The following is a 19,434-nucleotide window of genomic DNA, read 5'->3' as shown; positions in this document are numbered from 1 at the left end:
TCTTTTTTAAATTTTTTCAAAAATTTTATACAATTTTAAAAGTTACTTTTCATTGACAGTTACTACAAACTATCGGCTATATTCCCTGTGTTGTACAATACATCCTTTAGCCTATCTTATACCCAGTAGTTTGTATCTCCCACTCCCGCACCCCTATATTGCCCCTCCCTCTCTCCCTACGGTAACCAGTAGTTTGTTCTCTAGATCTGTGAGTCTGCTTCTTTTTTTATTCACTAGTTGGTTGCATTTTTTAGATTCCCCATATAAATATCATACAGTATTTGTCTTTGTCTGACTTATTTCACTTAGCAAAATGCCCTTCAAATCCATCCATGTTGCTGCAAATGGCAACATTTTGTTCTTTTTTACAGCTGAGTAGTATTCTATACAGAGTGATGCAGTTCTAAGACTTCAGAATCATTAAACTACACCCCCTCCAGAGATTGGAGGGAGGAGGGCAGGCACCTGTCTTCTCCCAGGGCCAGTGAGAAAGCGCCTCTCCCAGGAGATGGGCGACTTCCCCTCTGCTTCTCCCCACATTCACAGGGCATTTTCAGTAGTAACTCATTTCTACATCAGCTCTTTTACTAATAGGTAATTTTTTTATTGTATTTTTTAAAAATTGAAGTATATTTTACCTATAGCAAAATATGTGATGTTAAATGTTCAGCTCTATGAGTTTTGGCAACATACACCCCCATGTAGCCATCACGGCAGTCAGGATATAGAACATTTTCACCTCCTTGGAAAGTTCTCTCACGCCCTCCATCCACCTTGGTCAACCCCTCTTCTGATTTTTATCACTGTAAGTTAATTCTGCCTGTTTTAGAACTTGATGTAAATGGAACCAGAGAGTACGTACTTTTTGTGTTTGTCTTCTTTAACTAACATAACATTTTTGAGATTTACTTACTTTGTTGTTTGCATCAGTAGCTTTATTCCTTTGGTTGTGAAACAGTATCCATTATATGAAGATGTTACAATTTTATTTGTCCTTCCACATGTTAGTGGGCATTTGAATTATTTCCAGTTTTTACAAAGATGAATAAGGCTGCTATGAACATTCTTGTATATGTCTTTTAATGAACATATGTTTTCATTTTCCCTTGGTAAATACTTAGGGTGGGATTGCTGGTTGGACAGTAAGTGTGTGTTTAACTTTGTAAGACTGCCACGCCTTTTCCCAAAGGGATTGTTCCATTTGACGTTCCCACTAGCAATGCATGAAGTTGAAAGTAGGTTTTGCCCCTGAAAACACCTACCTTTAGGTACATCTGTAAATATTGTTTCATAGAGTAAAGGCTAAAGGAATCTTTCAGCAGCAGTAAACACGGTACTGAGCTCCCACCCATTTCATTCCCTGCCCCTCCCCAGATAATTGAGTCTTGGTCCCTGGCCCAGGAGGTGAGTCCAGAAGACTAGTCTGTCTCTGTCTCTTAGCTGGTGGTCCCTGTAGCTGCAGCAGATATTCACTGTTGTTCACCTGAGAAACCATCCTCTTTTCTTCCTCCATCCTTTCCCTGCATCACCTGCTGTGCATTGAAGACTCACACAGCTGTGGGAACCCATGACCCTGGCTATGCATTCTGAGATCTTTGCTACAAGCACATCCCAGCCCAGCATTTCTTGGGGGCGCGCACAGGGGATTTGGGGTGGACTGTATCTATTTTTAAAGATTGTCCTATATGCATAGCAAGTGAGGTTTTCCACTATGGTGGTAAACATATAATTACCCTTAAAAGCAATCTGATAAATGAGTGAGTCAATTAAGTAAAGATGGTTGAATAAATAATAGTATAGTGGATCATATTTAGAAAACCCCAGCTCTGGTCCAATTCCTCACTAGCTGTTAAAGACACTGAGCAATGTGTTTAATCATCATCATAATCAAAGAGATTTGCTAAGCACCCATTGTCACTCAGGATATAATGAGCTCCAAAGTGGATATAGGTCTCTGCTTGTGATGGAACATCAGTGATGCTGCTACTAAATATATTCCTGTCAAAATCTTCGTAATATCTAACTGTCCATGGTGTGTGAAAAACCTGAGCATCCAATTAATTTCCTGATCAACGCTGCATGCTTGCTGATTAAGGATCATAAATGCTATTCAGAGCTCTCTGTGGGCTGGTCCGGGTTCCTGCTGACAGTGGAGCAAAGCGTTAAGATTGCTACTGAATCCTCTTCCGTGTTTCCAGGACGAGGCTCCTTCTGGACCCTGAGCTTACACGGTGCCTAGTGAGGCCTGCGTTATTTAACAATATTTTTGCCTACTATTTAGAAATATTTAGTTTGCAGATACCACCTTATTTTAAATGTTCCTGAGCTGTTTGTTTTTTGAGAGGAAGGGGGAAGTATATTTAGGTAGCGTCTCCTAAATTCAGTGTTACATTTTTTTGCTTTCTCTTAAAAAAAAAAAAAAAGACAGCTCTTTTAAAAATAATTGCTCCTAGAAAAGTCCCCCTATGAGGTCTCCCTGCTTCCATTCTTGCCCACCCCCGATCCATCTCCATAGCAGACAGATCTTTGAAAAATACCAAACCCAGGCATATCATTTCATGTCACACCCCCACTCCACACTGTCACCCAAAAGACAAATTTTCCCTTTGCTTCTAGGATGAAGTAGAAAATCTTTATGGTCCACGAAGTCCACACAGTCAGGTCTCTATCTGCATCTCCAGTGTCGCTCAGGCTGTTTTCTCCCTGGATTGATACTGATATGCTCCTGCATCCACACCATCCCACCCCGAACACACACAGCAGCTCTCTTCAGATGCTTGAAAGGGCTCAGCATATTTCTGCCTCAAGGCCTTTGCACAGCTGTTCCCTCTGCTGCCAGATACCTGGCTAACTCTTCCTCACACGTAAGGCATCAGCATAAGTGTCTCTTCTCCAGGGAAATCTTCCCTCACCCAGCAAACGAGATCAAGTTCTTCACATAAAACACGTTTACAGGCACCAGTACTCTTGCATCACAGCAAAGCACCACAGTTGTAAATAAGCAATTGTTTCTGTGATTATTTATTTAGAGTCCATCTAGAGACCCTTCTAGGCAAAAAAGGTTTTTGAGAGTAGGGACCATGTCCCCTCTGTTCATCAATGTATGCAGCCCGGCCCCCAGTGAGTCTGGCCTCCCGGCGTTCATGACCTTGCAAGGAGGCTCCCACAGCGAGCAAAGCTGACACATGCAACCAAAAGGATGCTGCACGACAGCTAGATGGTGAGAGACAGACCTCTCAGATCACAGCTGTCCAGTCACGAGGATTCTCAAGCAGTCGACAAAGACCCACACGGTGGGCAGGGAGGAGCTGAGGCCTCCTGCCAACAGCCACCCCAACGTGTTCCGTCTTGGAAGCAGAAGGTCCAGCCTCAGTCAGGCCTTCAGATGATGCAGCCCTGGTGACACCTCAAGAGACCCTGAACCAGAACCATCCAGCCAGGTTGTTCCAGAATTCCTGACCCACAGATACTGTATGTCCAAGTTTTGGGAGTAATTTTTCTGCAGCAAATATAATATAGGTAACTAACATACCAAATATTATATACCAAATATTACATTAGGTAACTAGTATACCATAGATCTTGTTATAAAGTATAGCACTCAATAAATAGTTGTTGAATGACTAAATGAAAAGATATTACTATCTTTCTTTTACATTTGAGGAATGTACAACCCAGAGAGGTTGATTAACTTGCCTCAAGTCTCAGTAACTAAGTCAGTAGAGTGGGATTGGACCCAGAGCCACCTGTTTGCATGGACCTTCTCAGTGCCATTTCTGTTGTACTGTTTTATATCCCTTGAAGAGAGAAATCGTCACATCTAGCTAGCCAAAAGAGTTTCTATTCAGAACCTCTTACTGATCACACTGGACAGGGTTACACACTGGCTAGTGAGTGCAAAGGTCTTCAAAATGGGCATGCCCACCCCAGGGGATGTGTAAGATGATCCACTGGGGTGTGGGGAGAAAACATTACAGCTTCCTTGTTTTAGCTTAATTTTTAAAATTATGTATTTATTTTCAGTTGTGGTAAAAAAGGCACAGCATAAAATTAATCATCTTAACCCTTATAAAATGTGCAGTTCAGCAGTGTGAAGTATATTTACATTGCTGGGCAACTAATCTCAGAACTTTTCATCTTCCAAAACTGAAATGCTCTACCTATTAAACAATAATTCCTCATTCCCCAATTCCCTCAGCTGCTGGCAACCACCATTCTACTTTCCATCTTTATGAACTTGACTATTCTAGGTACCTCAAGCAAGGGGAATCATACAGTATTTGTCTTTTCCGTGACTGCCTTATTTCACTTAGCGTAATGTCCTCAAGTTTCATCCACAGTGTTGCATGCAATAGGCTGAATGATATTCTATCGTATGCATGGGCCACATTTTGTCTATTCATTCTTTTCTTGATGGACACTCGTGTTGCTTCTACCTTTTGGCTCTTGTGACTAATGCTGCCATGAACATGAGAGTGTATTATACTTTTAAAATATTTATTTTTATCTTATCTTTAAAATTGTCTTTCTCGAGTGTGTTTTATAATGTACACAGTCCATTATTACAGTAGTACATACACCGTGTGAATAAATAACTATGAATATACTTGGTGAGCCTGCTCAAAAATTTTTATGGATGGGGATGTGTGATTAGAAAGTTTGGAGACTTGTAATTAGCAGATGTTGTTGGGTATCCCATTCATGACCTCTTGCTTTTAGCCTTTCGATTTTGACTCAACTTTCCTCTGCCAGATTTCCATCTCTATCTCAGGAGCCCAATCTGCCCGTGACCGTGGCAGCCCAGACGAAGAGGAAATTGCTCTCCCCTCATCCTGATAGCAGCCCTCAATCAACTACTGATGGGAGTTGGTGTATTAGTACCCCAACTCTTTCCCCCTCTTGGTCTAACCCACAGCCCAGGGTTTCCCAGCAGACCTGAGCTCCACGGCACTAACTTACTTAAAACATGCCCTGTCTGGACTCCTTCCCTTGCCCTTGCTTCCTGGCACCACCTCTCAAATAAACTATCCAAGCCTCAGGGTTGGTTTCTGGAGGAATCCAAACTGAGACAGTAAACAAATGCAAAACTCTCTGAAATCACTCAGCCACAGTGGTTAATGTAGAGAGCGTTATGCGTGGAAAAGGAGTATAACTTTGACTTTACGTCTGTCATTCTCAAAAGCAAGTTAAGTAAATTCAAACTACTTGACGATTTCATTTCCTTAGAAAACTAATTCAGCTTTTGTTTCTTAATCAGTGATATTACTGGAAGGGAGGAGAGTTTCATAAGATTTTAGAGTTCCAGCAGACAAGAGTCCAACTTTCTCAGCCTACAAATGAGGATGCAGTGCCCCCAATATGTGGAGCATCTTGTCAGATGCCCCACAGCTAGCAAGTGGTACAGCTCTGATTGGACCCGCATTGCAACTCTCTGGACGCGTGTTTCTAAAATAAGCCATTTTCCTATGTCTTGATGCACAGCAGATTACATCAGGGGATTTCAGCAGACTTTTCCTTAAAGAGTCAAATAGTGAAAATTTCAGGCTTTGCAGGTCTGATGGTCTCTGTTACAACTACCCCACTTGGCCATTGTACTGTGAAAGCAGCCCTAGACAATCAGTCGACAAATAGACATGGCTGGGTTCCGATAAAAGTTTATTTACCCAAAGAGGTGGCCGGCCTATGGATCATAATTTGCCAACTCCTAGATTAGTTGATAGAGGAGACACAGGTCCTTTTTGTTTTGGTATTTAAGGGAAAGATTTTAATTCTTCAAGCTCTCCTTTAATTCTTCAGCTCTTTAGTATACGTGGTATAATTTATTCTTAAATATCATGTAAGTGTGTTTCCTTAGACCCAAAGAATAGCTAAGATGTATCATTGCCATGCGTCTCCCTCCTCTTATTCCTGCTGTGTTAATCCTGCAAATTAGCCCTTCCAGACACTACTCACAGCGCACACACAGACAAGTCTGCCCCCTCCCCAGAATTTCGGAGTAAGAGTGCATTTTTTCACAGCGTCAACATTAATTACTCATAATTTAGTGTTCGAAATTATTTTCTATATTAATTTCAACACAATGGAATGGGCCTAATTTGGAATGATAAGATTCATTTGCATTTAAATTGATATTTTAAGCATTCCCTGTGAGGAACAAAGAGCATCTGTGATTATAATTATAAGCTTTGTTTCCAGGGCAGGTTTGTTTTCCTTTGGAAGGATTTGTATATATGGTGCATTGAGTTTAAAATTAATCATGAGAACACAGGACACCACATGTTTCTTAGGAGAGTCCTGTGAGTAGAGGTCTTATATGTCGGGAATTCCCTTCTCCTGGTGGAATAGTGTATAAGCAAAGCTTACCAGCTAAGAACATGTCCATGGACAGCTTTTTTATTTTTCAATTTTCTACATCTTTTAGATACTTAACAGAGTATAAAAAAACCTAGGTTAATTTTTTTTAGCTTGAAAACGCATGCTTGGAGAAGTCGAATGGCTATTGTCAATTGCCTAAAACAAATGAATGAGTTAAACATCAAGACAACCATGGCTGTTGCTTTTTCTAGTTCCTCACTTGAGGAACACAAGTCAGCCTGGGGTAGAGGGGGGGTTCCTGTTCCTTGGGTTGTGGCTATGAAGAAATATAGCAGTTCTCCCCAGAAGCCGGCAAGTACTAACAAGTGCTCATTTCCTGTGCAGACCATACTCTTGGTGCACTGACCAGAAGCTTCCTTTCATAGTGTTTATGGAGGTGCACATAAATAATTTCTTCTATGAACAGAACAAAAAGAGCATAACAAAGCCAGGGAGAGGGGTTTTGTGAGGACAAACCATGACCAGAAGGAATTAGGGGGTGCAGGCTAAAGAAAGGGAAACGGAAAGCATTTCTTCATCAGCCTGTCGTCCAACGCATATTGGTCAAGGCCACCCTGCTTTGTTGAGGGTGAAGAGGTGAATGAATGCTCCTGGAGCTGATATTCCAATGGGAGGCACAAAACCCAAAAACCAAACACTTAACTACAAACTGTTTTAAGAGCTAGGAAGGGACTAAACCAGAGGTTGAAACAGACTCAGCATATGAGCCTTCTAAGTCTTGAATTAGGACAAATCCTGCAATTGTAGAGCTTGATAAATACCGAGGGAGCAGGAGGTAGGTTGAAAGGGTGGCCGGAGCCAGGACACGTGGACCTTCTCAGGGAGGGAGGGGTATGACTCTGGGTGCAGAAGGAGCCCCCGGATGGGTTTAATTGGGGGTGTGACCTGGCCTCTTGTCCTTTTTTCCCTCTGTAATAACTCTCTGGTTATTTTTTATTTTTCGGCTGCTATGTGGGATCATAGTTACCTGACCAGGGATCGAACCCACGCCCCCTGCATTGGAAGCATGGCGTCTTAACCACTGGACCACCAGGGAAGTCCCCCTCTCTGGTTATTTTGGGGAGATGGCATTGCAGAGGGCAAAAGTGGCAGCAGGAAGCTGGGGCTTTCATGGGGTCCAGGGGGGAGGTGATGACAGCTTGGTCCTGGATGCCAGTGGCAGAATCAGAGAAGCAGATTTGTTGCAGAGCGGGGCTAGGACTAGCAGATCTGGAGGCTGAGAGGAGAGAGGTAAAGAGAAGAGTCCAGGATCACTCTTGTGTCCCAGGCTTTGTCACTGGGTCCACGGCGGTGCCATTGGCTGAGCTGTGGGAGCCTGGAGGGGGACTAAGTTGAACAAAGTTGCTTGACAGATGGTGAACTTCATATTTCACCCCTCGCTGGCTGTGTGAGCTAGGGCAGATCACTAACCTCTCTGATCTTCAGTTTCCTCTCTGTGGGAGGTGGATGAGAAAGCGCCTACTTCGCTGGTTTAACATGCAGATTAAATGCAATAATACATGCAAAACACAAAACCAGGCACACAGCACCTTCTAAAAAATTGCCAGGTAGAGAACCTCCACGTTTCCAAAGAAGCCACTCAAGACCAAAGTGATCAAAATATCAGGACCAAGGCAGGGAGAAAAAAGGGATCTTACACTCCATTACAAACAGTCAACTCTCCATGTGGGGTGGGGGGTGGATTTGTGAGCTAAGACCAAACAAGAAACAGTGAAAACTCCCAAACCAAACCATCGTGTAGGATAGAACAATTGCAATTGCTAGCAAGTGACTAGTTTTTGAAGAGTTAATGAGCTTAGGCTATGGTCTTATTCACAGAGAACATATTTCTTGTTTGCAAGGTGCCTGGTAAGAATCCCAGAAAGGTACTGACTGTATCAAATGACTCAGCGCCTGCCTGGTCACCACACTGGCACTCACAGAGGGACTGGCTCCTTCCTGCCGAGGCTTCTGGAACATTCTCTACAAGTCCAAGAGAGGACATGTGTGTGTGCCTTTGTGGGGGATGGTGGAGAAGAGGCCCAGGATCAGTACCAGATGGGCATCCATGCCTTTAGCATGCTGAGGAGTTCCATGTATATTTTTTGATAGATCAACGAAGACCCACGGTTCATATCAGTCATATGGCCAGTCATCATATTCCTTTGATTCTGAAGTAGGAAGATGATCATCCCTGTTTTACAGATGGGGAAACTGAGGACCACGAAGATCAAACACGGCATTTTTGCTCACAGTGACTCAATGGGACTCCTCAAGCTGGTGCTCCCTGAATAGCTGAGATTTACACTAAACCTCTTATTTAAAAAATTGGCAACGTTTGAGCTATAAAACATAAGCCTGCTATTTCCATAGCTTAATGAAAACATCTCCCACACACTGTAATACATCTTATTCTTCTGCATAGCAGAACACTTAGTGTGGAGGGACTGTGTGTGCCTGACATTCAGAGTACAGACCTCCCCACCCCCCTGGAGACAACGGTGAGCAACGTTGCTCAGACCCAAGCCCCTGCTTCCTGCGCTTGGCTTCAGGTTTTAATTATCGGTGGGTAATTAAGGGTTCCTTCTTTGTGAAAAATAATTTCCCGTAGGTTGGGAGCCAGCAGGGTTACCGTGGTTGAGAAGCTAATCTTATTTCTATGTCAGAGATTCTCTCTGCCTTGGCCACGCAGGATGGAAAATTCTGTTTTGCCTGAAGCTCCAGACTGCTCAAATGTAAGGAGGTCAGGATTCCCAGTGCAGACTCTGAGATGAAGACTTGTGGGCAAGTGATTTATTAAAGGTGTGCTCCCAGGGGAAATCAGTGAAGGAACCAGGGAGGCAGCCCGGAACAGGGAGGAAGCCAAGCCAGGGTGTGATTTCAGGTGAGTCCGGCAGGGGGCCCTGGAGGGCTGGTTACAGGCCAGAAGTTTCCCAGCCTGAGACAAGGCTTTCATGCTCCCACAGCCAGCCAAGGGTTAACGGGTGGACATTCCCAGTCTCATCAGGTCTCCATGCGTGTGGGGCAGAGCAGTTTCCAGGAGCCCTAGGGCAACCCTCCAAAAGAGCAACAGGTGCTGGGGGCTGGAGGCAAAACCAGACCAGTGCCAGAGTGGGCACGGAAATCCGGTTCAAGGGGTTGGAGAGGCAGATGCTGCTGCTCCCAAGGGCTCTCTTTGGTGGCTGAATGCGGGGTAGTAGTGGCAGAGGGTGGGTTGAGAGGACTTGGCAGGGGAAGGTTGTGCTGAGAGGGGCCGAGGGACTTGAAGCTCCTGCAGAGGGACCCACAGGTGCTTCCCTGCCAGGGCCAGGTTTGGCCTGATGTGTGCCTTCGCCCTGTGGTGTGAACTGTGAGTGGGTGCAGCCATGCTTCAGGATCAGGAGATGCTGGAGACCCAAGTCCAGGACAAGCTCTGCTCTAACCTGCTGTGTGGCCTCCAGCCATTCACATTTGTCCTGAGCCTCCGTTTCCACCTGTGTATTGAGTGAGGGACTGGACATAAGCACCTCTCAAATCCTAATAGTTTCATTAGCATCTATCCCCCCATCTATCCATCCACTGTCCATCCATCCATCCATCCCCTACCCATCCATCCATCCATCCATCGGTCTATCCCCCATCCATCCATCCCCACTTCTATCCATCCATTTATCCCCCATCCATCCATCCATCCTCCCATCCATCCATCTATCCATCCATCCCCCATCCACTCATCTATCCAACTATCCATCCATCCATCCCCCATCTAGCCATACATTTATCCCACCATCCATCCACCCCCCTTGCCATCCATCTTCCCATCCATCCATCCATCCCCCCTTCCATCCATCCATCCCCCCATCCATCCATTCATGCATGCATGCATGCATGCATCCATCCACAATTCAGTCATTCATTTATAGAAGAATTTCTATTAATGATCTCCTTGGGGAATGAAGCCTTTGGTTGAGTTTCTCATGAACAAAAGAATTGGAAGACATTATCTTAGTCTTTAAGACACTTACATTTAGTTGAAGAGACTCTGTCACTGACCTTTAGGGAATTTGGGGATAAGAAAATAATTTTAATGGGTTACTTTTAGTCTAGGCTTGTCGGTAGAAACAAAGCTCCAGATGAAAAACCAATTATAATCCAATGACCCTTTGTTCAGTATCATATAGATCAAGCTTCTAGATGAGTTCCTATGCTGTATCGACCCAAGAAAACATTCTTTAAATGCATTTAAGTATCTTCCCACCTCTAACATTTAGGGCCAACTTGCTTGATCTTGTTGCTGTTTTCCCATAGTGGGCGGTGTTTTTCCTTCCAGGACAGGACTGGGCATGTCATGATGTAATGACATCATGTCATACTTACTTGTGTGCCTCCCCCACTGAACTCTGAGCTTCCCAAGGACAGGGACCAGATTTTTCACACTTTATAGTCTGGGCCCCTAGCACAATATCTTGAACACAGTAGAAACTCAATACAGTTCTCTTAACTTTTGACTAGGTTCAATGGAAGAAAACTAGTCAACTGAGCGATGTGGAAAAATCTATTAACAAGGTTTTTTTCCTCTTTGCTTTCATCTGCAGTTGTAAGTCTAGGTCCAAATAAGTAGCTTCTTTTCAATTCATCAAGATTCTATTTTCTCCTGTTTCTATGTCAAAGTACATTCCTATAAAAATGGACAGATTCCTCTAGTACATGGGTTGAGACAGATCATAGCCATTTGACTGATGGTCTGTCCAAATGATTGAAAAAACTTTCTTATCCCCAATGTTCAGTCTAGCCTCCTGGTGATCAAGTGCTCACTGTGATCTGGCCAGCATTAATGAGTACATCAAAAAATGCCAGCTCCTTTCAACAAGACACAAAGGTTGTTTAAACCTCAATTTCATATGCAATATTAATGTACTTATTTAAATATTAATCAGCCTAAAAGCCTGAAGTGATGCATGCAATCAATACTTCATAGCATCTGAGTCACTCAGGGCTGAGGCCTGGCCCATGTCCAGCAGCCACCCTTTCATCATGGCGGCCGTCTGCCACATGGAGCTCAAAGGCCCCTCTTCAAAGCCAGTCACCAGTCAGGAACCCATCAAAAGAATGGAAAAGTGTGGGTCCTTAGGGGTAGGCTTTTTTCTTTTCCAAGAACTTCTGTTGGTGAAATAACAGCCCTGGAGCATAAATGATGTTCCAAATTTTGAACTGAACCAAAGAGCATAATTCATCTTTTCCCATCTGGGAACTTAATTGTATTTCCCCCAACCTGAGGAGTTCTAGACATTACAGAAAAGAAAGAGCTCTTGGTTATCTGTAGGTGGTTTATCCACAATGAGAATCACATTCTCTTCAGGCCTTCAGCCATGGGGACCTCAGTTAGTTCTGGGATCTTCTATCCCCTCACTGGCAGCACGCATTATGGGGAATGGGGTGGTGGCATCCACCTGGAGACGGGTGACAGCTGGGAGTCAGAGGAAGCTCTGTATGCCAGCATTTCCCATCACCACGGATAGAGGCCCATCATGTGATTTAGCTCCTGATTTCATTTGCAAAGTATGAATGATTAATTAATATGCAATGCAATTTAACAAATATTTATTAAATGCCTGCTCGGCACTGTGCTAAACGCTAAGGAGAACACAAAATGTAAAAGTTACTCACTGTTGAAGATGGGCGAGTGCAGCGCACAGGAACTGATGGAAGAGCAGCTTTCTAAGTCTTGGCAAAAAAACAAGCTGACAATAGAGATCTGTCTTTACATTTTTAAGAAAGGGGCAGAGGGGGTGTCAGCTGAGACCCATCACTTTTTTTGCCCCCCTTCACCCTGATAGATTTTCTGCGGTAAGTGGAACTCTTAGTGAAAAAGAGGGGAGCCCTGCTCTAGGAGTCCCCATAAACATGTACTGTAATTCTTTGTATATAGAAAAAAAATTACCATAAATTTTAACTTTACTCTTAAAAAAAAAAAAGTTACTCACTTCCCTACACAGAGCTTGTGATCTAGTTGTGATAGAGTCACACATTTTAGGGGAATAGCATTGTGGAATGAATAAATGAATGACTGAATGAACAAGTGCAGAAATGAATGATGAAGTTAATCATCAGAATCTGGGAATGTTGTCAGAGAAATACACGTGATGACCTCTATTCCTAGAGGTTTTGTTTCAGTAGGTCTGGGGTGCGGCCAGAGAAATCTATATTCTCCTTAGGCTGGGATGGGCCTCAATTACCGTGAGAGGACCCAGAAGAGGGTCCAGTGTGGGTGACTGTAACAGTTGCCACATCCAAACCATCATGATGTGTCAGCGCCATGTAACAGCAAGCATGTGTATCACTCGTGAGTCTGCAGTTCAGCCGGGAGTGAGGTAACCTAGGCTAGGCTCAGGTGGGCAGCTCTGCGGATCTTGGCGGTGCCTGCTTGCTACTGGGGGTTGCCTGGGGTTCAGCTGATTTGGGGGGGGCTCGGCTAGACTGCTCAGCTTCTTCCTGCTGTTCTGTAGGTGGATGCGGGTGGCGGCGCTCTAGGCTCTGGCAGCTGGGGGGGCACTTTTTTTTTTTTTAAGATGTTGGGGGTAGAAGTTTATTAATTAATTTATTTATTTTTGCTGTGTTGGGTCTTCGTTTCTGCGCGAGGGCTTTCTCTAGTTGTGGCAAGCGGGGGCCACGCTTCATCGCGGTGCGTGGGCCTCTCACTATTGCGGCCTCTCTTGTTGCGGGGCACAGGCTCCAGACGCGCGCAGGCTCAGTAGTTGTGGCTCACGGGGCTAGTTGCTCCGCGGCATGTGGGATCCTCCCAGACCAGGGCTCGAACCCGTGTCCCCTGCATTAGCAGGCAGATTCTCAACCACTGTGCCACCAGGGAAGCCCTGGGGGAGCACTTTTCCATAAGCCTGTCATCGTTCCCCCGGATCCCTGCAGGCCAGCCCAGGCTTGCTCTTCTAATGGTGATGGTAGAAGCCTAGGAAGGCATGCAGGACCCACAAGGCCGTTTACGGCCTCTGACCTGGCCCACTGACACTTCTGTATTATTCTATTGCTTTAGAAAAGTCACAAGGCCCAGCCCAAAGTCAAGGGCTGGGAAATACACTTCACCCTTTAGAGGGAGGTTCTGTGGAGCCCCATAGCAGAAGCTGAGAGAAGGCTGGGGAGTGGAGTCCAGGCAATCTTCCACATTTGCTGCATTCAAGAATTTGTGGAAAAACTTCAGGAAGAGCACGTGAACCTGCACAGATTCTCAGCACAGGATCTTGGAGCTGCTCAGAGGGTGACCCACAGTTTCCAAGCTAAAAGGTGGAGGCCCGAGTGTGAGAAGGGCCAGGACTCTCTGCGTCAGGGCAGAAGCCTGGGCTCCACACTGTGACCACTTAGGCGTCAGGAGAGTTCGTTTCTCTGGCCTGGAGAAAACCTCATTTGGAAAAATTACTGTTGTACAATTCCTCACGCACCTAGGGGATGAATATCCGTGAATATCCTTTTTCTTTTCTTTTTTTTTTTTTTTTTTTGCGGTACGCGGGCCTCTCACTGCTGTGGCCTCTCCCGTTGCGGAGCACAGGCTCCAGACGCGCAGGCTCAGCGGCCATGGCTCACGGGCCCAGCCACTCCGTGGCATGTGGGATCTTCCCGGACCGGGACACGAACTCATGTCCCCTGCATCGACAGGTGGACTCTCAACCACTGAGCCAACAGGGAAGCCCCGTGAATATCCTTTTAGTTCAAAGGTCTGTGACAGAGAAAAACAGATCGGAAATTCTCTCTCTGGGCCTCCTCCTTCCTTCTATCCTGGCTGCAGGCAATTAGTTCTCTCTCCCTGTTCCTTCTGTTTGCTTGGCTGCTCTTTTCAGATCAACCTTTTATTTTTCAAATAGATCTTTGAGATTGACTTTGGTAACCTCCACCTTTGCCCTCTGCTTTTCCTAGTCTCACAATCTTACACTTAGTCTGGAGGTGCCCTTTTTTCTCTTTTGATAACGCTGAGCTCGCTGGGTGTGCCCCGAGCAATTGCACTGCTTTCTGGAGGTGGGTCCCTGCTTCTCCATCGGGACAGGCTGCCTTTGTGTCATCTCAACTCTTTTGAGAAGGAAATGGATTTTTATGGAGCATCTATTATCTGCCAGGTGCTGTACACACGGTATCTCAGTGATACCCCACAACACACCTGATACTCTTTTGGCCCATTTCACAAACGAGGAGATTAAAGTTCAAAGAGGTTTAATAGGTGAGTCTAAGGTTGCACATCTTAGACTCAGGCAGCCGGGAGTCACACTCAGGTTTCACTGAGTTTCAGGTTTCACCGCTTTCCAAGGGTCAGCACGGCCACCCTGCCTGACCCTACTCTGCGTGTATGGCGGGCAGGCCAGGAGAGCCGGCTCGTGCTTGCTGGGGTCTCCTCCAAAGTAAGCTACTTGCCGCTGAGAAAACCCTCACCCCAGTGGGAAGGCTCTCTCTGGATTTTACAGAACCACTAGCCACCTCTTCACCTCCTTAGCTCCAGCAGCAAAGCATCTCAAAGGCTCCTGCTTTTGGAGCAGAGGAGGAGATGCTCAGCTTCAGCCGCCCCCATGCTCTGAAAGCGGCCACCTCACCCACACTTGCATGTTCTTGAACAGAAGTCTCCCTCTATTCGGCAGGCCTGAAAGGACCCCAGGCTTGGACCTGTACCGTGAACATGGGCCCCTGATCGTTGCTGCACGGGGGCCGCACAGCACAAAGACGGCCACCTCCCGGCCTGCCCACCCCTCACCTGCAAGCCACGCCCCACACCTGTGTCCTTACTGACCTCAGGCTCCTCTGGAGAACACCTGGGTCTGGTTTCTCTTCCTCTGGGGCTCGGCCATGGCAGGCCCAATGCACAGCCAGCTGACTGAGCTGGAGCAAATATCCAGAGAGGATGGGGTAAAGGAATCTCAGTTTCAAGTTGGTCTAAAATAGGGTCTTGGCCAAAACTCATTTCATGTTATTACTATTGAGATGAAGAGAGGTGAATGTATTTATTTGGAATAGTGAGAATTTACCAGTGAGACTGGGTTCCTCAGATTAAATTCAATCATAGTACAATAGAGTAACAATAAAAGTGGCCACTATTATCCTTTGCTCCCTAACACTCAACTGATACAGGGTAGATTTGTTGAATTAAATGAACACTAATGACTTACATTTATATATTGATTTACAGCTTTCAGAGGATTAAAATTCTCAGTTTAAATAGAAAGAACCCTGGACGACCAGCCTACCTTGAGTCTTTTCTTTTAATGTACAGAATAAACAAGCTTTGAAAATAATTCTGTTTTGGGAAACATTTCACCTGGTTTGATTATGAAGAAGTTTTTGTCATATTTGGCTAAGAACCTCTGATACGGTTTTTTACTTCTCACGGAGCACATTTCTGTTTATTTTAATCTTTCATATATTTCCAAGGCATCCTCCCTCTGACAGACATTGCCTAGACCCAGCCTTATGGCTCTTTTTGTCATCTCTGCGTCCTTGGTGGGCTCCAGCTGCCTGTACCCACTTCTGTTTGCCTAGGGCATTTCCCAAGACTGTGGGAAGGTAGGAGCAGCTGGGATGTTAACATCCCCTGTGACCAACCCTCAACCAATGACTGATAGGAGTTGCTCTATAAATACCCCAGCTTCCCGGGTATCCCATCCAGTGGGATAACTCTGGTGCACATCTTCTGCGTCATCTCAGAGATGCCCCAGTGGGATTCCAGCCACTCACCATAGTGACTTGTTTGAAATGCACCCCTTACTGGCTGCCTTCCCTTCCCCATCTCGCTCTCCCTTCCTCTGACCTTCCTCCCAAATAAACTAGTTGCCCTCAAACCCTTGTCTCCGGTCTGCTTCTGTGAGAACCCAGACACAGACCTCCCCAAAGTGCATTCCACTGGAAGGGCACGGGGCTAGCTCTCACATCCAAGCCATTAAGTCACCTAACAAGGTGTGAAGCTGCGTGTTAATCCTTTGCTCAAACAATTCTCGAGTTTATCACCATCCACTGATTTCATTGCCCTCCTGGGCAGGTCTACTCCACTTGTCATGCTCATTCTGTTAATTATAGTATAAAAAATTTAATTAAAAATAAAGAAGATAAATCTGGTTAGTGGCTTCAGAGTTGTCACTCTCAGCTCTTCACAGAATGAGGGAGAACTGTGACTAGTGAAAACTAGCTGGTTCAGGTTCTCTGCTGAGGAATTCAGGATGAGCTATTTCGGTGTTCAGTTTTCTCACCTATACCAAAGACATTGGACATTTTCAAAGTCATGTGCAATTAGATTCAATTGGTTTGTAAAGTTCCAAGGGTCTTAATAATTGCTGAAGACTCAGACCTTCCTTTGGATGGAAGTTGTCAAATTGTGCAGTTTTGTCCAGAGCTCACATTTTCTGGTCAAGTCTTAGATGTCATCTAGTTTAAGTCATCTCCTCAACATCCCCGCCAAAAGGCCATCAACTCTCCTCATAAACATTTTCAGATAAGGAGAACCCATTACTTCCTGGGAGAGCTAATTCTTTTTATTTATTCCTTAATCATTAGATAGTTCTTCCTTTAACTGAACTAAAATCCTCCTCCTGCAATGGTCTCCCGTTGGTGGGAATTTTCATGGGAGAAATTACTGAACAAGTTGAATGTCTCATCTATCATGGAGAACTGGAAATATTTGAAAACATATTTAATGTGCTTCTTAAGTTGTGTTTTTTCCAGTTCTTTCCACTCTCCTAAGCATGTTGTGGTTTGGAGACCTCTACCACCCTTGTCACTGTCTGTCACACTCCCTCTAAGAGTGAGACTCCCATTGGAAGCAATCTAGTTGTCCAGGAATTGGGGATTGGAAACTTTAAGTAAATTACCACATGAGGCAATACTATATAGCCCTTATAATCATGTTTTGAAGATTATTTAATAATATAAAAATGTTCATGACATATCACATGGAACGGGGGTACTATATATGCAACAAGAGCCCAATTTTATTAAAAATATATACATAGAAATGAAGTCCAAAATATGTTAAAGTATTAAGAATGGTGATATAGCTAGTTTTGAATCTGTTTTATGTTTTTCTACATTTTCTATAGAGGACATTTATTTATTTATTTATTTTACTTTGGTCAGCAGTGACTTATTTTATTTTGTTTTTATTGGAGTATAATTGCTTTACAATGTTGTGTTAGTTTCTGCTGTACAGCAAAGTGAATCAGCTATATGTATACACATATCCCCTCCCTCTTGGGTATTTTTTTTTTTTTTTGCGGTTTGAGGGCCTTCCTGTCGTGGAGCACAGGCTCCGGACGCGCAGGCTCAGCGGCCATGGCTCAGCGGGCCCAGCCACTCCGCGGCACGTGGGATCTTCCCGGACTGGGGCACGAACCCGTGTCCCCTGCATCGGCAGGCGGACTCCCAACCACTGCGCCACCAGGGAAGCCCTTGGGTATTTTTTAATTAGAAAAAAGTTTTTTGGAAAGAAACAAAGGGGGGAAAAAGGAAAGCAGAAAACCACACTCAAAGAACCCACAGGGTTTTCAGGTATGTTCTGATATTGCAGAATTGGGTGGAGCTGGCACCTCTCAATGGGTATCTTTCCCTTTCCAATTTCAGATTAGAGTTTCTGGCAGATGAATCACACTGTCGACTGGCATCGTACCTGCAGTTCATCAGAGCCCCAGAGGATTTTTCTCCCACTTGAATTACTATCTCCTTTTAATCCGGTGACTGGTGTCGCGGGCAGCTGTCACGGAAACACCTGGGCTGGCCAGGGATGCCCAGGTCAGTCTCCATGTAAGTGGCCTTCGAAGGAGGGAGGCCGTGCGCTGCCCACCTTCCAGCCTGACTGGCAGCCACCCCACCTTGAAGTCTTAGAAGCTGTAAGAGGAGCAACGCTGGTTTCCAAAAGTGAGCAGACCCTTATTTGGCTTCCCCAAGAGGCGCTGGTCTGGGGGATGGTGGGAACCCTGCGCAGCTGCAGCTCAGCTGGGAAGGAGACTGGAAATGCCTTGTGGGCAGGTCAGCCCTGAGGTCAAACTTATCCCCTCCAGGTTGTTGCTCCTGCCATTTCTCCATGAGGAAGGGCCTCTTGGTATCAGAACCTTGGAGAAAATGAGGCACATGCATCTCTCAACCTCCCCATTGGAGAACTCTCCAAGGTCCTGCAGTTACTGGGGAGGCTGGGAAAGGCAGGGCTTTGGAGGGGACAGACAAGGCCCTGTGTGGGGCAGTGCCTCTAAGGAAGCAAAGGAACATCCAGGCAGGCAGCTCCGTGTGCCAGCTGTGGGGCAGGGGGTCAGAGAGGAAGAGAGAATGCTGTCCCTAGACTCTGCAGATGGTCGTTGAGGCAGAATCTGCAACTCCTAGGTGGTTCTTCACTGCCTTATCTACCAGAGTGGATTCTCATCTCGGGGAGTAGAGATTTGGATTGATTTCTGTCATTTCTCTCTGGAGGCACATTGGTTGGACTACACCCAGTGTATACTCTCCCAGGTTTGTAAGACCCGTGCAGGAAATAGAAACCCAGCACCTTGGTGCTTTGCTTCCCGATTCCCAGTCCACTACACACATGGAAAATCTCCCTTCTCTTTTTGCGATGTGGACACTCACACCTTCCAGGAAGAATGATCCGGAATTTTGATCCCCAAACACTTCTGCTTGTTAACCATCTTTCCTCTATTTAAATTCATGTTCTCCTAAATATGAGTCTTTTCAGCAAATAAATAACATTTTATAAAATACTTAGCTCTGGAAGTTACATGAGAAATATAACTTAATAATAGTTTGGGTAATTTTAAGTGACTACCCCAATGCTTGAATAGTATACTCCCTGGGGTTAAAATAAAGCCATCGCTTATGTTTAAAAGGTTTGGAGATTTTATCGGGAAATCAGCAGGTGACTTGCTGGGTCAAAAGTCAGAGCATGGGCTTCCAGCCCAATAGCATTTACTGTGATTCCCTGTTAATGTTTGTTATTTGTCAAGGGATACTAAATGCTCTACTCAGAGTTGTGGGGAAAGTCAGTGTGGAGTGCTCATCAGCACCAAAATAAGAAGAAGGCGGCATGCTTGATTTCACACAGCTACGGGTGCAATGTGAGTTGCTGCTCTTTTTGGC

At 45.1% G+C, this 19,434-nt stretch overlaps 1 protein-coding gene across 2 annotated transcripts in view; it reads right to left on the bottom strand.

Moving 5' to 3' along the window:
• Positions 1-19,434, bottom strand: part of PCSK2 (proprotein convertase subtilisin/kexin type 2) — a gene marked incomplete at both ends in the record, with an annotated part of 223,952 nt that overhangs the window by 72,323 nt on the left and 132,195 nt on the right. The gene's annotated exons all lie outside the window — the stretch shown is intronic.

Source organism: Mesoplodon mirus (assembly GCF_964341445.2).
Source record: "Mesoplodon mirus genome assembly, chromosome: 15".
Classification (NCBI taxonomy): Eukaryota; Metazoa; Chordata; class Mammalia; order Artiodactyla; family Ziphiidae; genus Mesoplodon; species Mesoplodon mirus.
This window is presented reverse-complemented; position numbering and strand designations above follow the sequence as displayed.